Source organism: Vanellus vanellus (genome assembly GCF_965231255.1).
Source record: "Vanellus vanellus genome assembly, chromosome: 12".
NCBI lineage: Eukaryota > Metazoa > Chordata > Aves > Charadriiformes > Charadriidae > Vanellus > Vanellus vanellus.
Genome location: NC_138917.1, coordinates 10666145 through 10685888, shown reverse-complemented (window position 1 = coordinate 10685888; position 19744 = coordinate 10666145). Strand labels below are relative to the sequence as shown.

General features: G+C 49.1%; 1 long non-coding RNA gene across 1 annotated transcript in view; it reads left to right on the top strand.

Moving 5' to 3' along the window:
- Nucleotides 1-18935, top strand: part of LOC309676696 — a 91826-nt gene extending 72891 nt beyond the window's left edge. Inside the window, exon 3 of the long non-coding RNA XR_014269616.1 lies at nucleotides 18915-18935. This is a non-coding gene — a long non-coding RNA (uncharacterized lncRNA). The remainder of the gene's footprint in view (nucleotides 1-18914) is intronic.
- Nucleotides 18936-19744: the final 809 nt, after the last annotated feature.

Genomic DNA, 19744 nt, shown 5'->3' with positions numbered 1-19744 from the left:
AATACATTCAGATCAACAGCAATGCTGGACTAGAGCGCAGCCCGCTTGCTACAAAGATATGAAGGAAAAGCCACCAAAATAGAAAATTTCATCATTGCTCACGGGGTGGCAAGAGCTGAGCGCAGCACGTTGCTGAGAGCAATTGCAATAGTGGAACAGGAAGTCTCCTCCCCCTCCCCGGGCTCCGTGCAGAGCGCTGATCAAAAGGATGTAAAGCTTGTTTACAAGATGTATGCAAAATGTATTTGGGAAGGAATATAAGGGCTTTACGGACCGGGATGCACTAAGAATATGTGATGTCATGTTAATATAGGTTGCAGTCTGAGGCTACAGAGCACATGACCCAAAGTCATCTTGAGGAGCAAACCAAGAAGGTGCCTTTCTCCGAAGGATTGCATCCGGTGAGCTGCTCAAAATACATGCCGAGAAAGCTTCCTGTGAGCCTACTAATGAAAGCTAGCTGTCATGAAGTCTTAATAGTACTCCACAAGAAGCCTTGCGGCCGCAGCTTCACAACCCAGTGGTGCTGCCATCCTTGGGATGGGTTGTCTTGGGCCAAGCGTTTTTTTTTGAGTAGTGCTCCTGATACTTAAAGGTGGGAAAGAAAGTGGTTGGCATTTGGAAGATGTATGGTGTTTTTGAAGCTGCTTCAGAGTCTGGAGCGAAATGGCAAAGGTGTCGCTAGACTGATGATGGATCAGTGATAGACTCGCTTACGTTAGTGCGTATAGAAACGGGCCACTTCTGCAGTGATGATAAAGTCGCGTTGTACAGCCTTCAGCCTCGCTCACCTTCCTCTGCTTCTGTGAGAGAGGCACTTTCTTACCTCACGGGGAGTCTTAAGGCTTAATCCATTGTTTGTAAAGCTCTTTAAGATTCTTGTTTGGGAGCACTAGAATCTGGAGGATTAAAAACAATTTATTTTTGTGTATCTTGTATAATGTGCATCTCAAAGACTTTCCAAAGAAGGAGGAATTATGAGCCAGAGGGAGATGGCAGGTCTGTAAGGTAAACATGCGGGAGGCAGCGGCTTGGAAGAACAAAGAGGGTAAAAGCAAAAGGCTGGTTCCCCATCGTGGAGGCTTGGCTGTGAGGAGGCTAAGTTTCCAGCCCTGGAGGAAAGGGCTGGATGTAGTAGAGCCCGTCTTCCTCTTAATCCCATTTAAAGACCCATCTGGTCAGTGCTGCTGCCTCGTGAAGGGCAGCATGCGGATTTTCCCTCTGCTGTGTTTGTGCCCTTTGATCGGATGTATCGGGAAGCAGGAATCACACTTGTTCTCGCCTAGTCTGTTTTGTCAGCTCTAAATTACAAACTATGCTCACAAGAATTAATGTCAGTCATCTGGACAAGGATGATTTTTAAAGCACAGATCTAGAACGATCAGCGAATGGCCCTGCTTCCCCTCTCACCACACTGTCTGCAGGCGCCTGTGATTCTTGCCCTGGTTTCTGCTTCCATATCCATGCCCTGCCATGGACCCACTGGGGACATCAGTGAAGGTGCTTCCTCCGGGAGGGCCTCGGTGCCCCTTGTGGGGCAAGACCTTCACCATGAAGCTCCTCACACCTAACAGAAAACTGTTGCTGGAAGCATGTCCCCTCTGGGACGTATCTTCGGGCCATTGTCGACCTCCCCAGTGCTGCTGCCTCTCTTCTGAAGAGGCTCTATGTGTGCAGACATCAGTGCTCCTGCCCTCGGAGAGGGCTTTGCCACCTTCCCTGTCCTCCTCCCCATGTCCCTGTTGCAGTGCTGGTACTATTGTCCTCCGGGGCAGCTGCCACAGCTTCTCTTCATCTCCAGAGCCTCACGTGCCAGGTCTAAAGTGCTGGAGAAGAGGCGACTCAGTGATTTGGACACGGGTGGTGCTTTCGCTCCCGTGGGGAAGCAGAAACTGGTGATTAAATTCTTTCCCCAGGTGCAGGCCTGAGTGTTTTGTGTAGGTGTGTTGCCATCATGTGACTCTTTGCATTTTAAACGCAGTGTTTTCCCATGTGAACTTGTTTGGGGTCACAGAACGTGAGCGTTTCTATTGTTCTTGGTTGTAGCTGAACATAATATGGGGCTGAACTAAAGACTGCACTGGTTGGGATTTCTGGTTTGGGTTCTCACCAAAAGATGCCCTAAATACTGGTGATGTTATAAGCAAGCATCGAGGCAGTGGTTTCCAAATGATGTCCGAGTACACTCGAGACCCTCAGTATTTGTTATTTGAGCCCTATAATTTTACAGAAATCACAGAGCTTGGCAGACGTGGCCATCAGCTGTTATTTGCTGTTACTTGTGTGCAGGGGAGACTCGTGTGGGGCTGGAGATGGCTGAGGCTGTTGTGTATGTTGGCAAGTAGGTGTAGGTGTGGCGCGGGGAAATTCTTGAGGTATGGGTGTGCTGGAGCCAGGGAGGACGAGCAACTGGTGCCAAGGGCTGGGTAAGGCCAGTGACAGGCACTGCTCACCTGGAAATGATGCTCGGTAGCGTTGCAATATGATAGAAAGGATGCTCTGGGTCCCTGGGCCACTGCTGTTTTCATTGGTCTGGTACCATAAGGTCAGGTTTATCCTAAAACCAGTAATATTTCTTGTTCCCCTTTAACCCTGGGGTTAGAGTGCTCCCTGTGTTATGGGAGCCGCTGAAGATTATTTGGGTAGTAGGTGGGACCAATTCACAGACTGGCTTCGCAATAGCATAGCTAATGAGATTAACATAGTATTCACTTAAAAAAGAAAAGAAGAGGCTGGTTGGTTGAATGGGACTCAGAAGACTCATTTCATGCATTAGGAGTTGGAAACACAAGCGGTTTAGCTTAGCAAGGAGAAAGTTGAGAACATCTGGTGGGTTGGAAGCCCGTCCGTTGTTGACTGCCAGAGCCTGGGCAGGGTGCTGGGGAGTATATGCCCCTTCTCAATATCCGCTGCCTTCAGGTTTCGGGCCGACCTTGCCTGACACCCATCCTGCTTGCTTTGTTCCAGGGTGTTTTTTAAAAATAGAGAAAAAAAAGTCCCTGCCTGCTGGAAGTTGAAACTAAAGAAATTAAATTGAAAAATAAAGCACCAGATTTATTAGGAAGGTTGCTAGTATAAGAACAGCTTAGCCTGTGCCTCTGGCATACTTTGCGTCCATTAAATATTAGGGGTTTGGGCTTTCCTTTCAATACTGTCTTAGTTTTAACGTATCTACTGTAGTTGGTCCATATCTGTAGAAAATGCGAGGAGAATTTACTCAGGGAAGTTCTTTCGCCTGTTGGGCTGTTTGCCGAGATGACTGCAGCAGGTCCTTTTGGCTTTGAAAACAATTAATTTTAGTAATTTGAACTATTTTCCTACTTTTGCTTTCTTCTTCACTTCTCTCCTTTATGTCTGTGACTCGCTTGCCTGCTTCACTAATTAATTCTTAAGAACCAGTTGTTTCAGGGAGGGTACTCCAACTTATTGATGGAGCTGTGCTAAATACCTGCAGTTCCGCGTGTCTTTGCTTTACTCCCCTGTGATCTGGTAATCCGTGCTGGTTTCCCTGCTTCCTCCTGGTTCTGTGGAACCTCAGTTGATAGTTATTTGATGGGACTTCACGTGCCGTTTGAGCTCTAGAAGTAACATTTCCCTCAGAATATATTTTTCCTTTTGTTCTCCTTGATCTTGCAACTATTAAGTAGTTTTAAATACAGATTATTTTTAGTCTCTTGCACCCTCCGCAATGAAGCACGGTAACATTGAACAGGTACCGAAATTATCTCTAGCACAGCAGAGAAATAATTCCAAACTTGACATAAACTTTGGCTTCCCAGTGACCTTGTTTGCCGTACACAGAGCTGCTGTGCATCCCCCATCCCCAAACCATTGCACTGAATTGTCGTAAAGCAAATGGCATATTGTGTGTGTTACAGAAACCCAGTGCATGTAGAGCAGAAGAGAATGAGAGCAGGTTTCCTCAAATCCCTGCGGGAGTGGGAGTTGAGCGTTTCAGGAGAATTTTTAATTCCTCGGGGTTAATCCGCGGCACGTGAAGAGCCACGCCTGAGCTCTCTACCATCGGAGCAGAGTTTTTATGAAACTCCACTGCTGACACCGTGAGCTGCTGGCAGATATTTAAGTTTTTACTTATGTCAAATTTAACCTCAGCCGATGTAAAGCACTGATGCAAAGCTGCTCTGCGCATATTACAGTGGGAAGATTCGCTGGGGTTGCTATAGCGAAAGGCTGGAGATGACTTCAGGAGTTTAAATTAGGCCTGCGTGCTGGTAAACAAGGGCTCTGCCTATAGCGTGAGCTGCTGCAGCGTTTGAAGATGTTTGTGTCGGATGGGGTGGGAGGAGGCGTGCGTTCGCTCGCGGGGAGAGCGCCGGTGCTTGCACAAGGCTGTCAGACCGAGCGTGCCAGCGCTGTGCCCGGGGAGGAGCGGGCAGGTGCCAGGGGCTCGCCGTTCGAGGTGGGGTGTTGTTGCTGTGTTTAAGGAAAAAGAGAAGCTGGAGATACTGGTGGCATTCAGAAATCTGCTGCTGATTTTTCGTGGGTGAGCGACAGCCAGTTATTTGTGGTGGCTGAACCTCTTCCTCCTCCGCTGGGGTACACGGAGAGGGTCTGTGCCCTGCTGCTTTAGCCCTCCTGTAGTCCAAGCCAACAGGCTAGAGATATCACTCACTGTAATATCCCAGCCGTGCTTTTATTGTCCTCTTCTTCTTCACTTCATTACGCCTTGATCTCTGTAACCTCTTTAACATGTGTAAATACTGAAATGAGATTATCTTTAAAGAGCCCTTTATTAAAAATGTACTGACCTTCCTAATCAGAAGAAATGTTCCCGTAGCTGCTTTTCTCCTTTCCTGCATTTCGATGAGTAGCGAGGGCAGAATGGTGAATCATCTCACCAGGACGACAACTCAGGCTGAAAACCGGGCAGGTTTCTTCAGACACCGCACCGACGTGATGCTCCCCACGCGGCACATTCCCAGCACCTGCGACGCTGGCTGCTCTGCAGCACGGGAAGGTGGGGTTGCTCCCACGGGGGTGTCCTGGGGACGCATACCTCTTGCTAGGTTTGCCCTTTAAAGCACCTCTGGATCCTATTAATATTTAGCTTGGTGGGCCTTGGTGTGGCGAGCGCGATGCTGAGGACCTGCTCTGCTCGGCTGACTCACGACCAGACTTTTTGGGCAAGCAGTTGCAGTCACTGTGAGCATTGTCCCAGCACCTGCCGCGGAGTTTGTGCGTGGTGGGCATGGCTGGCTGGTCTCTGGTAGATCGGAAGGCCCTGATGAATGTCCTTGTCCCTTAACTTCCCAGCCCTGGGTCTGAGCAGCCGCCTGGTCGGTGAGGCCAGCCAAGCGTCCCTGCCACAGGGCTTCAGCTCTGCAAACCCCTCACTCTGGAGGCTGTTCTAAAGCAGAGGGAGGGTGAGGTAGAGCTGAGCAGTCGGCGTGGTGGGCAAAGCTTTCACCAGGAAGAGGAGACATACCTCAATACAGCTCTCAGACCCTGCACAGGGGACTTTGGGTTCAAGGGAAGACCTGTCATGAAAGACTGGTGTGTGAGGGGCTAAACTGCAAATAGTTTGAAGCTTTCTTTCAGTGAATGCTTTTAACAAGAGCTTCACAGTTATTTGACTCTGGTACTTGTTGCATAGAGCAGGGGCAGGAAAGCAGGTGGTTTCCCAACCCGGGCAGCCGAGGCCCCGGTGCCACCTGAAGAGCAGATGGGGGTACCGTGCCGGGGTGCTGAGCTCCTGCAGCCGCGGTGCTGCCCATCCTCGGGTCCTTGGCCCTCCGGTCAGCACTGATAGTTCCCTGGGCAGCTGAGCCTTTCCCTCGGACCCTGCAGGCAGCTGTGTGCGCTTCTGCCTGGGATCCTGGGTTTCCTTAAGGGATTGCTGGAAACTCCCCACGTCCATGTGCTGTTTATTGCATCGGAGACGATAGCTAGATGAACAGGGTGATCTTATTGCTTTGGTATCGGTAATTATTGCTGGAGCTGATGAGCCTTTCCTGCATGGTTCTGGTGAAGCCTTTGGCGTACAAGAATGATCAGAGAAGGTTTGTATTTTTTTCCCCCTTGTAAAATATATTCCAGCTCCAGTTTGTAATGTGGTGAGAGGGGGAGCGAGAGAAGGGAACAACAGCATTAGCGGATGTAGAAGTAGCTGGAATGAGAAGCTTTTGTGCCATTAATAACAGTCCTGGCTGGCAGCCAAGGCTGGGAGTGTGGGATTAGCCTGAACAATCAAGACTGCAGGATCAAAACAAGGAGGCAGGAACAGCGAGGTCACACTGCTGCCATCTGCGCTGCCGCAGTGGTGGGAGGGAGCGGAAGAGGGGGCTGCGCTGGAGGAGCGATGCCGATAGCGCAGGCGGCGGGGCGCCTGCCGCCTCCCCAAAACCGGCCCTGCGCCGCTGCCGCGCTCACACCAGGGTCAGGGCTTTGGGCTTCCACCTCCCAGCTCTTGACAAGCACCTTCCCGGCGGCGGAGGGGAGGGCGACTGCAGATCGTCGTTTTTAGGAAATGGCTTCTGAAAAAAAAAAACAACCCAGAAGCGGCTCGTTGGGGCTTGGTTGTGTACTTCGGCGCTCCGGACTGAGGATCTGGATGGCATTTATGGCTATGGGTTTGGGATGGGTGTCTTCGTGTGACAGCACCGATGGCCCGCCCCAGCGTCGCCGTCGTGCCGTTTGTGAATCCATCTGGTGACCAGGGGGTGGGGAGAGGTCACCGGACGGATTCGGCTGCAGCTTTGCTGTGGGCGAAGGCAGCCGTGCTTTCTGCACAGCCACTCTGCCGGGGCGTGAGGCATACGGACCTTTCCAGGGGCTGTATTTGCTATTTTACATCACCCTTTTAAAAGGAGTGACTTGAGAGTTCTGCTGAAAGATGATTTTTGAAGCAGATGGAGGCAACTCTTGTTCTGTTTCGCTCTTGTCTCCATCAGCTTTTGCTGAAGTACCTTCCAAGAGTATCAGAAAACAAAATGATTCGCGTGGTTTACATTGCTTCTCCTCTCTTTTTTTCCTCTGACCTAGTAAATCTTACTGTCCTGCAAATGTAAATACAAAAGCTGAAATGCAATAGAAGCGAAGCAGTGTCCCACAAACAGCCTCCCAGCTCTTGCTAAAAATATCTCTGTGCGGTGCAGTAACTCCCAGGCATTCTTTTGTCTGACTGCTTTTGAATTCCCTAATTGAAGTTGGTTGGAGGGCAGTGCACCAGTTTCCTGAATAGCTCAGATGTTGATTGTGAGTTAAAAAACAAGAGCAAAATTGTTTTTCCTTTGTGCAGCCACGCTTTTATTTACGCGTCTCTGTCCGTCCCCCCTCCCCCCCTCCCCGTTTATAATCTCTGTATTTTTACTTGCAATTTTATTTTGTAAGACAACTGCATTAAATACATCTGTGGAGAAGGGGCCCAGGAGGCAGTGAGCAGTAAGACACAGTTTTCAGTACGTGATGCCACGTGCGTGTTGGAGCCGGAGTGCCGCTCCGTCGGAAACGTCCAGGCTGGCGCCGAGATGCGGTGCAAATGGAGCTTAACGTAGTAGGAAGTGTTAATAATGGTTCCTAATTGCCTACTAATAACTAAATCTGTGGAATTTGGCAGCAGTTGGGATATAGTTTTCTCCTGCAATCTGTCTGTTCCCTCCAGAAAGAACAAAGTTGCTTCATTGACATACAGCAACGAATCTTAAATTCACCGAAGGTAACAGGGGAAAGTTGTCCAGTTCCCGCATGGCCTCCAGCCCTCGACAGAGCCTGCGAGGGTGCTTCCCCAGGCGAAAACTACCATGTCTTGGTGCACCTCTCCAAGATTTAACAGATGAAAAAGAATAAAATCAGGCTGGTTTCCTCCTTCTTTTTTTTTTTTTTTTTTTTTTGTGTGTGTGTGTGTGTTTGAACTTGGAAATAGAGAAATCCAGGCTCATTTCAAGTGTTCCTGAAAGGCTGCTGGAAAGCACTGTGTGTATGGGTGGCTTGCCTGGCTGACAGGGACTGGTCCCTGGGCTCTCATGGGGACAGGGAAGAAAAGCTTGTGACCGGTAATTTGTGATAAGTCACAGCCGGTCCAAGGAGCTCCCTAGAATATATCTGTTGGGTAAATGTGATAAACCGCGAGTGCTCAGAGCTCCTCTGTGGCCAGTAAACAAACACAAACATTGCTTTCATTTGAGCCTTAGTAAATTAAAGGTTTGAAATTGTGATGGAGATGGGTGAGAAGCTGATTTCAGATGCTGATTCAGGAGCTGGGATTTATTCTGGCTCTCCGTGGTGGGAGACATTTCATAGCTGCTCAGCAGCAGCAGCAGAAAAACAAGCACAATTTTTTCTGTCTTGAGGGATAACTGCAGTGAAGCATGGGGGGGGGGGGGGAGGGTTATGCAGCTCGATGGTACTGAAATACCTCCCCATCCCCCACACACGTCAACACGCCCCAAAACTTCCCCGGTGCATGGGGTTGAGTGGTGGGTGCTGCACCCGCCTGCGGAGCAGGAGCAGGCACAGGGACCGGTGCCTGCAGCCCCTGGCCTGGGGGCTGCGGGGGAGCTGGGCTCCTCCGGTGCTTTCCTTGGAAATGGAGCATCTTCATAGTTCAACACACACAAAAATAAGATGCCAAAGGGGTGTGAGCTGGCAGCCTGCTCGCCGGGTTTGCTGCCTCTCGCTCTGCCATAACGCAAAACCAGGCAAAGGTGTCCAGAGGCACCTGCAGCATGTACGGTGGCGGCGAGAGTGATGTCCTGCCTGCGGGCATCCTGTGGCAGGGACCCAGGTGCAGGCATCCATCTTGCCTTCCTTGCCCCCCCCTTTCCGCAGACAGGTGGGCTCTATAGGTGAGAAACACCCTTAGCGTCCAAAAACCCCCATCCTCTCCAAAACCATGAAGAAGCAGGTGCCGGTGCCTCCTGCTCGCAGGAGAGGTCAGGGTATGGCTGGTGGAGTTGGGCAGGAGCTGTGCCGAAGCCAGGCTGTCAGCGCTGGGGCGGGATTGCAGCACCACGGTCGCATGCCCTCCTCTTAGTTCCTAGGTTAACATTTAACCTATTTGTGTTTCAGTACCTCGGGTTGTTTGATGTTACGGGGCACTTTGTATGGCCGTAGATGAGCAGCCCGATGGAGGGGTATGGCTTATGGCTTATCTGCTGCAGAGGAATGTGAAGAATTTCATGGGGAGGAAGATGAGATTTTCCCCTTTCTCAGTGGAGGGAAACCGAGTCTTGGCAGATGACATTGCAATGTTTTACATACACAGGCAGCTCCCTGCCTTGAGAGACTGTATGTTAAGTTTCCACCTGGCCAAAACATTTTTGCTCTGACTGTAAACCTTAGAGGGGAGAGTGCTCAAATGGAAAAGTTGACGCAGCCTTATCTGTGGTGCAGCCTCGGTACGATAGAGGAATCCGAGCCCTGGCTTATGTCAGGCTTGAAGCTTTCCCCTTTCCTTCCAGCAAACTGCATACCGTTGTCTTGGAGCCGGTCCTTCATCGGGGGCACATCCTTCAAGGAGCATAGTTTGGTCAAGAATACAGGTCTGGGTTAATTTTAAATATATATTGAGTTCCCCGATGGCTGTCTCTGCTACCTCCTTGCATCAGCCCAATGTCTTTCAAATGGTCCTCCTTGGAGTGCTGCGGCATCGTCCTCCCAGCAAACAGCAGCATCCCTTCGCCAGAAACTTTAGCCCTTGCCTTCAATGTGCAATTATTCTTGCAGGAGACATTCAGGTCATCCGTTCCCCTCGTGCAGTAAGTGACACTTCTACGAATGACTGATGCTTAACATAGTAAAGGGTCACCTTACCCAGCTCTCGGTGCCTAAGGCTTTCATTGTAGTGTGCGGGAACGGTCTTTCAAACTTCCTGCTGGCTTTGCTGCTGGCAGTTCATTAGCGGGGATAAAAAGCCTGGAACTAAATTTGCCAGCTGTGCCCAGACCCCATCGCTAGTGCGGTGGAGCCATCCCGTCTCTGCCTGGTGAGGTGGGAACCACCGCTGGAACTCACTGCTCCCCTTGCACCGTAACCCCGATAACTGACCCGAAACGGCGGCTGCGGGGTCAGGCTGACATCTGGCACGCTACCGGCACCGCTGCCAGGAGGGGAGGGAGGTGGAAACACTGGCTGGAGGGGAAGGAGCTGGAGGAGGACGGGAAGGGAGGGGGAACGACAGAGCCAGGAGCTTCTGAAGCTGCGGGGTAAGACATTAAACTGGAGAAGGGGTAGAATATAATGCTCAGTGATTTTTGCAAGTGGCCGGCTGCTTCCACAGGATGTCTTAGGGCTAAGGGTAGTGCTAGGGTAGTTTTCTAGCAAGACACTACAAATAGTGAAAATAACTGTTGCAGTTAATTGCCATATATCCATCACACCTTGGTTTTCATTTGTCTTAAGGCAGAATGCATTTGCAGATGAATTTTGAAAATAGCTGAGGATCAAATGTTGTTATTTGTTCTTTGGCACTGAACATTTTGCTCACTGTTCGTGTTCGGTGATGCAGATCTGCGTGCACATTCGAAGTCTGTAGCTAATGTTACAATTTCCTTCCTGCTATGAGTTTCTATTTTCTATGCTCACACCTTTCTGGAAGCCTCCTTTGGGGCTATGATATTCCCTACTTGGTTTTGTATTAAAGGAATCTTTTTCGTAAGGGCTGAGAAAAATCTTTTCCTTTTAGCTTTACATACATAAAGGAATAATAGTCTTTTCACTTGTTAAAAAAACAGACCAACATTTCGGAAAGCTCAGCCTGCTACAGCGCGTTTTGTTGGGGAAAAAACATTTCCCTAAGTGGAGAAGCTTTTGCTGCTGTAGCAGAGGTTAAGGGTTGACAGTGTGTTGTCCTGGACAAAATCTTGTTCCCCAGCTCTCCGGGGGGAGGTGGGGTGGGGTGGGGGGGTGAGGACTCCCCCGCTCCCCACTTCCATCCCATACACCCAGGTTTTGGGAAGCGGGGTGCGTTCCTGGCGTTGCATTGCAGAGATGGGGGCTGTCCTGCTCTGGAGGCCTGTGGGCTTCGTGCTCAGGACGTGGCCTGATCCAGCGTGAGTCCTGCTGCATGGCATGAGGAGGGCTACGGTGCCTGGTTACTTACTAGGTGGCCCGTTTCTGCGCCGAGATTGCCACAAACCGTCTTCCTTTTCTCGGGCGCTCTGAGCGTGTCGTGTCTGCAAATGGGGGCTGATGCTGATGCACCCTCATAAAGATCATAATTTGTTCGGATGGGAATTCACTATTTTCAAATGGCTTTGATTATCATACGGAAGAATTGTTTACTGGCTGTACATATGCTTTGCTGTCTCCGTCCCGTGCTTTGCTAAGAATAGAAACCAAAGCATTACTCTGCGCCTCGTACAGCTGTGGCTGTTGAAAAACTGACTTGCCCAAATGTTTTGTACGTTTGTGGCTGAGTAGGCAACGGAGCCGAGGTTCAAAACTGCCACTTCTCTGCTCAAACCACTAATCAGCATTGCTTCTGAAAGGACTATAGATAGTGTGTGCGAGCTGATACTACAAAAATAAACTTTTCATAACCTCCCTTTGTTTTCTGTAAATCCCCAGACTTGCAGGTCTGCACTGTTATCCATGGGCACTCACAAGGCCGTCCTCACCACTATGTTCTCACCACTCTATTTAATTGCAGAGGAGCCTTTTGGAATAGCCTTTAAAAATCCCTATCACCATTGCACTATCCTTGTTAAATGAATGGGGCTGTTGTACATCTGACAGCTGCCATTTTAATGCTGTGGTATTGTATTTCCTTGCAGGAGGCTCAACCTCACAAGGCAGATTAGGACTGAGAAAATCCAGGTTCCATTAGAAACCATTGGAAATGAGTTCCCAAGTTGTTCTAAGGTAAATCAATAATGCATATAATCTCCCTGGCTGGACTTAGTGACCGAGCCAACACTTCATTTAACCACTTTTTTTTTTTTTTTTTTTTTTAAAGCACTTTCAAAATCGTTCCTGTTGAGACTTACTTCTCACTCTGAATTGCTGTTACGAAATTCTAGGGCAGCATTTGTTTTTGAGTGCTGGCAAAACTTTGGTAATTTACTCATGCCTGTGCTTAGGAGGAACCGTAGTCACTGCTGTGATGATGAGCCTGGCATCAGTACTGAGGTAGCCGCTGAATTCCTGCGAGTTTGGGGGTGGAGGATGCTGCTCAGCCTGCACATACCTCCGCTCCCAGACAGGCTGTTCAAACCCAGCGGCTGGGTCCTGCGTCCTCACGTGGTGCTGTGTGAGCCCGATGCTTGGTGTGTCCCCATCCCCCCTTGCGGTATTCCAGTCTATGTGTGTAGCTGGGATTGTTGGAGGCGGAAACGTATTCCTTCATTTATGAACATTCCCAAGTGCTCTGTTGCGCCTCCTCTGCTGTTTTGCAGACTAATCCTGGAAGGAAAGAGGAATTTGGTTACAGAATAATCAAATCAAGACAGGTTAAGACTTTTCAGTGTTGCAATAACAGGTTTTGCTAATTTTTAATTTATTTGAAGTTAGCTTTAGTAAGTGAATTGTCCTTTCTCAGAGCAAATACTCCAAACTCATGAGTCTTCCAAGCTAAATATGATAAAAGACCACTGACTTTTCCTCTTCTGTTTAAACTAATGTTTGAGTGAAGTGAGGAAGATGATTAGTTTGTAAATGAGTGCAAGAATGCAGCCAATTCCAGTGGCTTTCCATGCTGGTGCTGCTGGGTTGCTCGGCACTGCGGGTCTGGTCGAGATCGGGCGTGATATTGCGTGTCTGTGGAATTAGCTGGCACACGTGGGACAGCGTTCATGCAAGCCCTGCTTTGGACTGGCAGTGGGCAAGGGAGCAATACCCTGTACTACACACAGCTTGGAAGGGCAGGGTTACAAATTACGTGGAGGCTTTGTTCATGTTTGAGGTGATTCAGTGAATTTTTGTACTAGATAACGGCTTTGTGTCATGTGATAGTCATCTTTTTGATGCTGTAGTAGGTACCTTGCAATGAAGTTTATCATCTCTTGGAAACTGAGCCTTATTTAACAGTGCTTGAACTGTCACATATTAAAATAATGTCTCTTCAACCACTTGAATGGGATAAGACTTGGCTTGATATAGGGCTGTGGTCTTAGAAAACCTATAATTCCCCCTCCTCCCCCCGCATTGGTATTACTATCAGATTTTTCTTTTCAGCTGTGGCAAAGAAAAGATTGAGTTGCTAGAACATGATCTATTTTGATTACTAAAAATCTCAGCGCTGCTAAATTAGTCAGCTAGTACGTTACGAATGTAGGTTCTGTGTGTTCAAACTGTTCTTGGTTTTTTTACTTAAGTTCTCTAGATAGTTGCCATGGAAATAATCCTGGATTCGGAGAGGATCTAAAGGCCTTGAAGATGCTGGTGTGGTGGGAGCAGCTCATGGTCTGCACGCTTCAGGCTCGGCTCCTGGTCAAAACACATTTTCTGACGGTGGTGCCGCCGCTCTAGGACAGGAACCAGCTTATTCCTCCTGCAGCTGTCCCAGTTCCCCTCTTTTGGGCAAAATTCTCCCAGTTTTCATAGTGCAGAAAAGTTGTAGGAGATGCTCACTGCTGGTTTTCACTGATTGAAGTTTAATTACGGTTTTCTATCTTGCGTTTGCTTGAATCATGCTAATGTGAAATGGGGTGGTTGTTGCCTTTGCCTTACCTGTTGCTGGCCTGGGGGTCTGCACCGAATTTGAGGAAGTTTGCCCCACTTGGCTCCTGGAGTGCTGGGTGCTGCTGGCGGTGCTGCGCCTGCCATGCCGGACAGTGCCGGCCCCGGCAGTGCCGCAGCAGGAGCCTCTCCCGGGCCCCTGTTTGTGCCGGAGAAGAACGAACCTGCTTCCTCTGGGGCTGTGTTTTCTTTTTTCAACAACTTCCTTTTTGTGCAAATGTTGTGTTTTTCATGAAATTGACGTGCGTTGTTTTCAGACACGATCCTCAGAATTGTTTTGTACCTCTAAACCAAACCTGGGTACTTCTTGTTGCTTGAAATAAGACAGCCAGTCTTAATTGCAGGAAAATTCAGGTTATTTTCCTGGCTTCGCAAGACTTGAACAATGCCTTATTATTTAAGCTGGAATTGACTTTAGTTTGAGACCTGGAGCAGATATTGGCTGCAGCATACTGGATATGTGAATCCCATTGGTTAGCGGGATAGGACCAAGCGCAGGAGCTGCAAAAGCAGCAGCTCATCTACTGGTGCCTGATTTTTGCTGGAGCAATTTCCTAGGGACGTGTCTTTTGCAGCGGTGGAGACCCTGAAGCGGCTAATCTTAAAATTTAGTTGCGTTGATATAGATATCAGGCCAAAGGAACAGCGTGTTAGAGCATATTGCAAAGGCTTGAAAAGTGGCCATGGTAGATTTTGTGGGCAAATAGTGGCAGAGGTGTGCTGGTGAGTTGTAGGGACAAAGCACTGAGAGCTGCTTCCCTGCCTGGTGGGCCAGGACAACGGGACGCTGTCCCTTACTTGCTGCGGTGGTGAAATGTGGGTGAATCAGACCGTGGCTGTGCACTTTCAGTTTGTAGCTGAAACAAAAACCTGCGAGACATTTTTCCTTTTTTAAAAAAATAACAAATTAATTTTTAATTTTCTTTTATATCTGGAGAGCTGAAGTGAGCTTTCTCTTTCCCCCTCATATTTACATACATTATTGAATAGCTCTTGCCATGATACGTAGGAAAACATGGAGAACCCCATCGCATCACTGACGTCCCACCTTTTGCCTCCCCGGAGTATGCCATGAGCTTGCCCTGAAACGCTCTGTGTTTTGGTCATACCGGCAACCGGGGGAGTCTCAAACGCAGATTTTAAACAGCTAAGTCAGCACCTTAACGAAGATTACTGAGACCCCACCAGGTCTCAGTAAGAGCCCACCTTCCTCTTCCAGCCTGGGGAGGGACAAACCCAAGCAGCAGTCCTGCATCCTTCTGCGCTGCTCTGGGTGTATTAAATTAGCGAGCAGAGTGACAGCTGGGCAGGAGGCTGGGAACAATGAAGATAAAGTTAGCTTTCAGCGATGTGACCCTCTCCAGGCTGCGCGCCAGAAGACTATAAATAATTGATAGGAGCAACCACCCTCGCCAGCACGCTAATGTACAGCGCGGTTCATACAGCGAGCGGAGCTGCATTACCCATTACATCACCGCTGCTCTCAGCCTGGGCTCTCCTATCAGCAATGTAATTTTACTGCTTTTAAATAATAAATTGCACTGGGAGTTGAAATACTCCTTCGCCTCATTCAAGCCTACTAGGGTGTGCAACTACACAAATGAATTTTACATATGGTAAAATAAATTTTGTATCAAGCTAAAGAAAATTTCTTGCGGGAGGAGTTTGGCCCCGTGGTCTCGCCCAATATCGGTAACAGGGGTTTAGGGTATCAAAGGCAGGCAGTTCCAGCTAGCGGCTTTTGATGTGGCTCAGTATCTGGAATGATTTTGAAGCTTGACTCAGGGTCATTGGCCTAAGTTCATGGGTAGTTTCTGGGGGTAAAGTTCTCCTGTGTTGCAAGTCAGAAAAATCCCCTTGGCTGCCGCTGTTTCCGTGAGCGGAAGGCGTGCGAGCGGCGTGCACGAGCTCTTCGGCCCCGTAGAGCGGGAGCTTTCACTTTCAACGGCTGTAGTTTTCGAGCGGTGAAAAAACCTTGATGTAACCCCAAAACCTGATTTCTTTCCCCTAAGTCTTTAGAGAAGTTCTGTAACCTCTGCTTATCCACATATTTGTGTGGAAAAGCTAAAATGGGCTTTGACTGTTCTAGGCTTGAGGGACAGGCGGGCGGGGGTCTCTGCGTGCAGGGACACTTTTTTGGTGGACCCTTGCAGGTTTTTATCCCCATTTGTGTGGGTCTTCAAGGATTTTGAAAATACAGTTAAAAAAAAAATAAAATCAACTGCTACACTAGAATCTGCAAGCATCAAAAATTGTCCAGAAATTGCACAGATTGTGATGCCCCTTTCCTGTTAAATTAGTGATGAGTAAATGGAGAAATCCAACCGGCGAGCTGTTAGTAGGGAATAAATGAGTGAGATTATGGGAAAGCACAGAGCAAGGTCCTGTTGTGCGTGAGCAGAGCAGGATGGCAGCAGTGGGAGAGACGCAAAGGTGAAAGATGCTGAGGAGCAGGCGCTGAGGATGATGCAGGTTTACCCGGTGGGGCATGGTGCGTGGCCGAAGGCACCGTGTGTGGTGGGAGGGTGTGCTCAGTTGGGTCGTGTTCACATCCAGCATTGCCGAGGTGGGTGCTGATCCAGCTGCAGGAGCTGGTATGGTGAAATACAATGTACGGGGCATTTGGTGCTGTGCAGCAAGAGAGTAACTGGGCAGGGAGGAGAGCCACCAGCCGGACAGTGCTCCCAGGAGCTGTGCTGGCAGGTGGGCTCTCTCGCACATGGTAATTTAAGTACAACCAGCCTTGTTTATAGGAGAAATAAAATGCCGGAATGGTATCAGAGAAGATGGCTTAATTTGTTGAAAGAAGATAAGGAACAGATTTTGGCTAAGGGTATGATTTGAGGTAAGATTAGAAACACCTTTTGACATTATAGACACTGGCACCAAGGGCTTGCATCTGGATGTAACATTTCTTCTGTGATCCCTCAGAAAAAAATCCTCTGCTTTACTCAGCACTGAGTATGAGGTAGAAGTTTGGGACCCTCTTCCAGGAGACATCTGTCCTATGCATGCGTCTTACAAGTCTCAAAATCTGTGCAGGGTTACTGTGAAAACGGTGGTTTTCACACCTTCTAGAGCAAGACTTAAAGAATTATTATTTCCAAATCAGGAAGTGAGCAATGTCGCAGAGCTACATAAGAAAGCATAAGCTGATTACAGTGGATTAAAATGACTGACCATTTAGCTATGCAATTAGATGGGGAGATGGTGTGATAAATCATGAGTAACTAGCTTACCTGTCCCATGATGTTGTTTATCTCCAGGCACGTGTGTGCCAGTTTCCATAGGGTGTTTGAGCATTTGCTTTTAAAGGCACAGGTCCCTGAAAAGAGGGTGAGTGTATGTGCTTTCTGTACAGTTTTCTGAGGTTTTGTAGCTGTCCTTGGACATCGAGTTTTGCCTACAATTAAACCAGATGAGTCCAGGTGTGGGTCACTGCACTGGGCAGGCAGCTGTGCTGCTGCTGGGGAACAGGGCTGCCTGGGGCAGGCAGCAGCCACAGCTCCTGCTTGGAGGCGAGGTGGCTCCCATGTCCCAGGGGGGTCCTGAGCTCCTCTGGCATGAGGCTGCGGTCTACAAGGCCGATGAGGATGCTGGCACCAGCCTTTTTGTGCCCTTCTTAGAGACAGACAGTCTCTTGTCTACCTCTTACCAATACCATAAGAGCGAGCGCAGCACCCACAAGCTACCCTGCAGTGGGAGCTAGCAGGAGGCAGGACGGACAGGCTGTAGTCAAGGAGGGTGTTTTCCAGGGGTACTGAGCTGCATCAGCATCTCAGCATTGCACATGCTTCTGACGGGACCTTGTGGTTATCGGGCAAAAGTCTTCGGATGATGAGGTGATGCTTGGTGCCTCCAGCTGCTGCGCATGTATATGCCTGCAAAGGTTTGAGGTGTTATCAACTTAGATTGGCAAATGCTCTGGCCATAGGAAAGCTTTTATACGGCTCTAATGCATAAAATATTTTAAACTGACCATTGGTCCTGCCAGACGGTCGGGCTGCAGCATGACCTGACTATCTGGCAGCTCTGCGGTCGGTTGGTCCCTGCTAAGGCAGCCATCCGTCCGGTGCTTCGCTGCTGTGAGGCTCCAAGTCCCAGGACCAGCAATTGAGTGCTGCCAAGTTTGCTTCTTCCCATCCCAAGAACTTTGCCTTACCTTCCTCTGGCTCAGCAGTGTCTCCTTTACCTCTCGCAGACGTACAGCTTAGCAAAAGCATTCAAAATGCTTGAAGATTTTGGCCAGCTCCAGTTTGGAGAGCTGGCTGAAGGCATGGTGCTTGCATGGGAAACCAGCACAGTGAGAGCATGTCTCTTTCATAACAACATGACTGTTTGAATCGGTCATTTTCTTGGGTGATGGTGACAGGTCACTGCTGCCAGACAGGAGCCTGACCCCGCACGTGTGCTGGCTGTACCTGGGAGACGGTGGTTCTCATGCTGAAATAGCGATCCAGAATTTTAGGGTCTCTCTGAAGATCTGACTCTGAAAGCTCTGAGGAACACAAACTGTGATACAAGCTACAGAGAGGGACTTCCAAAAAAAGGAAATAGATGATAGATGGCAAACAGACATCCTAGAGGTCTGCTGAGAGCAGACTGCTACCCTAAGCCTCTGCTCCTGCAAGCAGAAGAAAGGCAAAAAGTAGGAAATGGTGCTGCACCTCCTTGTGTAGGACGTCCCTCAGACAGGTCGCGCGCTGGCTGACCCCCTCCTGCACCGTCCCCTTCTCCCCTTGCGGTTCTCAGAAACTTCATCCTTCCCCTGCATCTCACCTTACCAAGCGCTCGGGAAAGGGGCTTTGCTATTCTTAGCATCTCGGCAGAAGTTCTGCTGCTCCAGCGAGACGCACACAGGAGCCTTTGATAAAAGGAGCAGGGGAGTAACCATGGCAGTCTTGCTGAAATGGGTAACCATGGATTACAGAAATTAAAGGCATAAAGCAAATAGCAGGATTATCTTTGGTGTGGTGGTTTTCTAGTGAACAGAAGGCACTACCCGACTTCCACATTTAGGTGAGGCCCTGTAAATTACCTGCAGTTAAAAAATAATGCTAATTAAATTCAAATGCAATAACGATTAACACTGCTGATCTCAATTCACTGAATTTCTTTGCAACTCTAATTGACAGAGAAAAAAACCACCCAACCCTGCACAGAAGAAAGGAGGGGGAATTTCTTGCTTCTGGCTCCGTGCTGCATCCTTCTTTCTGATGCAGCTGACAACTTTGCATTTTCTGTCTCCCTAGCCTTACTATTTTTTATTTTTAATGCAGGGCACTTCACAAATAAGACGAACTCGATGTGCCCGTCCCTTTGCAAGCGAGCGTGCCGCAAGCAGGGCGCCTCGCGGGCCGCTCTGCGGGGACCTGGCCTCAAGCACTGCCTGTGCTGCACCCAAGGGACCTCGCCAACTGCGTGGCAGGCAGGGGCGGCACGTGGTGAGCACCGACGCTGACCCCCCTCTCCGGCACCCCAAATCCCCCAGCACCTTCCCGGCCCTAATGTAGAAGGCACTCTGCGTTCCTCTTCTCTTGATGGTCCGGAGGCGAGGGCGAAGGAGCCGGGTGGCTTTGTGCTGCAGGAGCAGCGTTCCTCAGCTCCGCTTAGCATGCAAGCTGTGTTCTTTGCACAGCAATTTTTGCTTTCAAGTTCAGCGAGTGCTAAGACTCTGCGTAAATGGGCCTGCTAAAGATATTTTTTGACATTTGAAAATCCTATTAAGCCCGTTTCTCCCCTCCCCTCTCTCTCCCTCCCAGCGTGCCAACTTAACATGGAGGCACTGCAAAGGTTTCTTTAGCCGGCCGGGTCACATCCTGCACAACAGACCTCAGAAATATGGGTCACAACGAAACAAGGAAAACAAAAAGTATATTGTCCTCGTGTCTTACGCTGATGGCTGATTGAGGGACTCCCTAAACGGACAGTTTAAGATCTTAATGAGGTACCAAACATGAGGTAATTCAGAATATGCCCCTTTCACGCTGTCTGCTCGCCAGCACGACCTTCCAGAAATGGGTTCCTCCTGCCTGTTCGTGCCTGATGCTGCTTTAACTCTTCTTTACCAAGGGCACAGGCCTGGCAGCATGTCCTCGAAGCAGAGTTT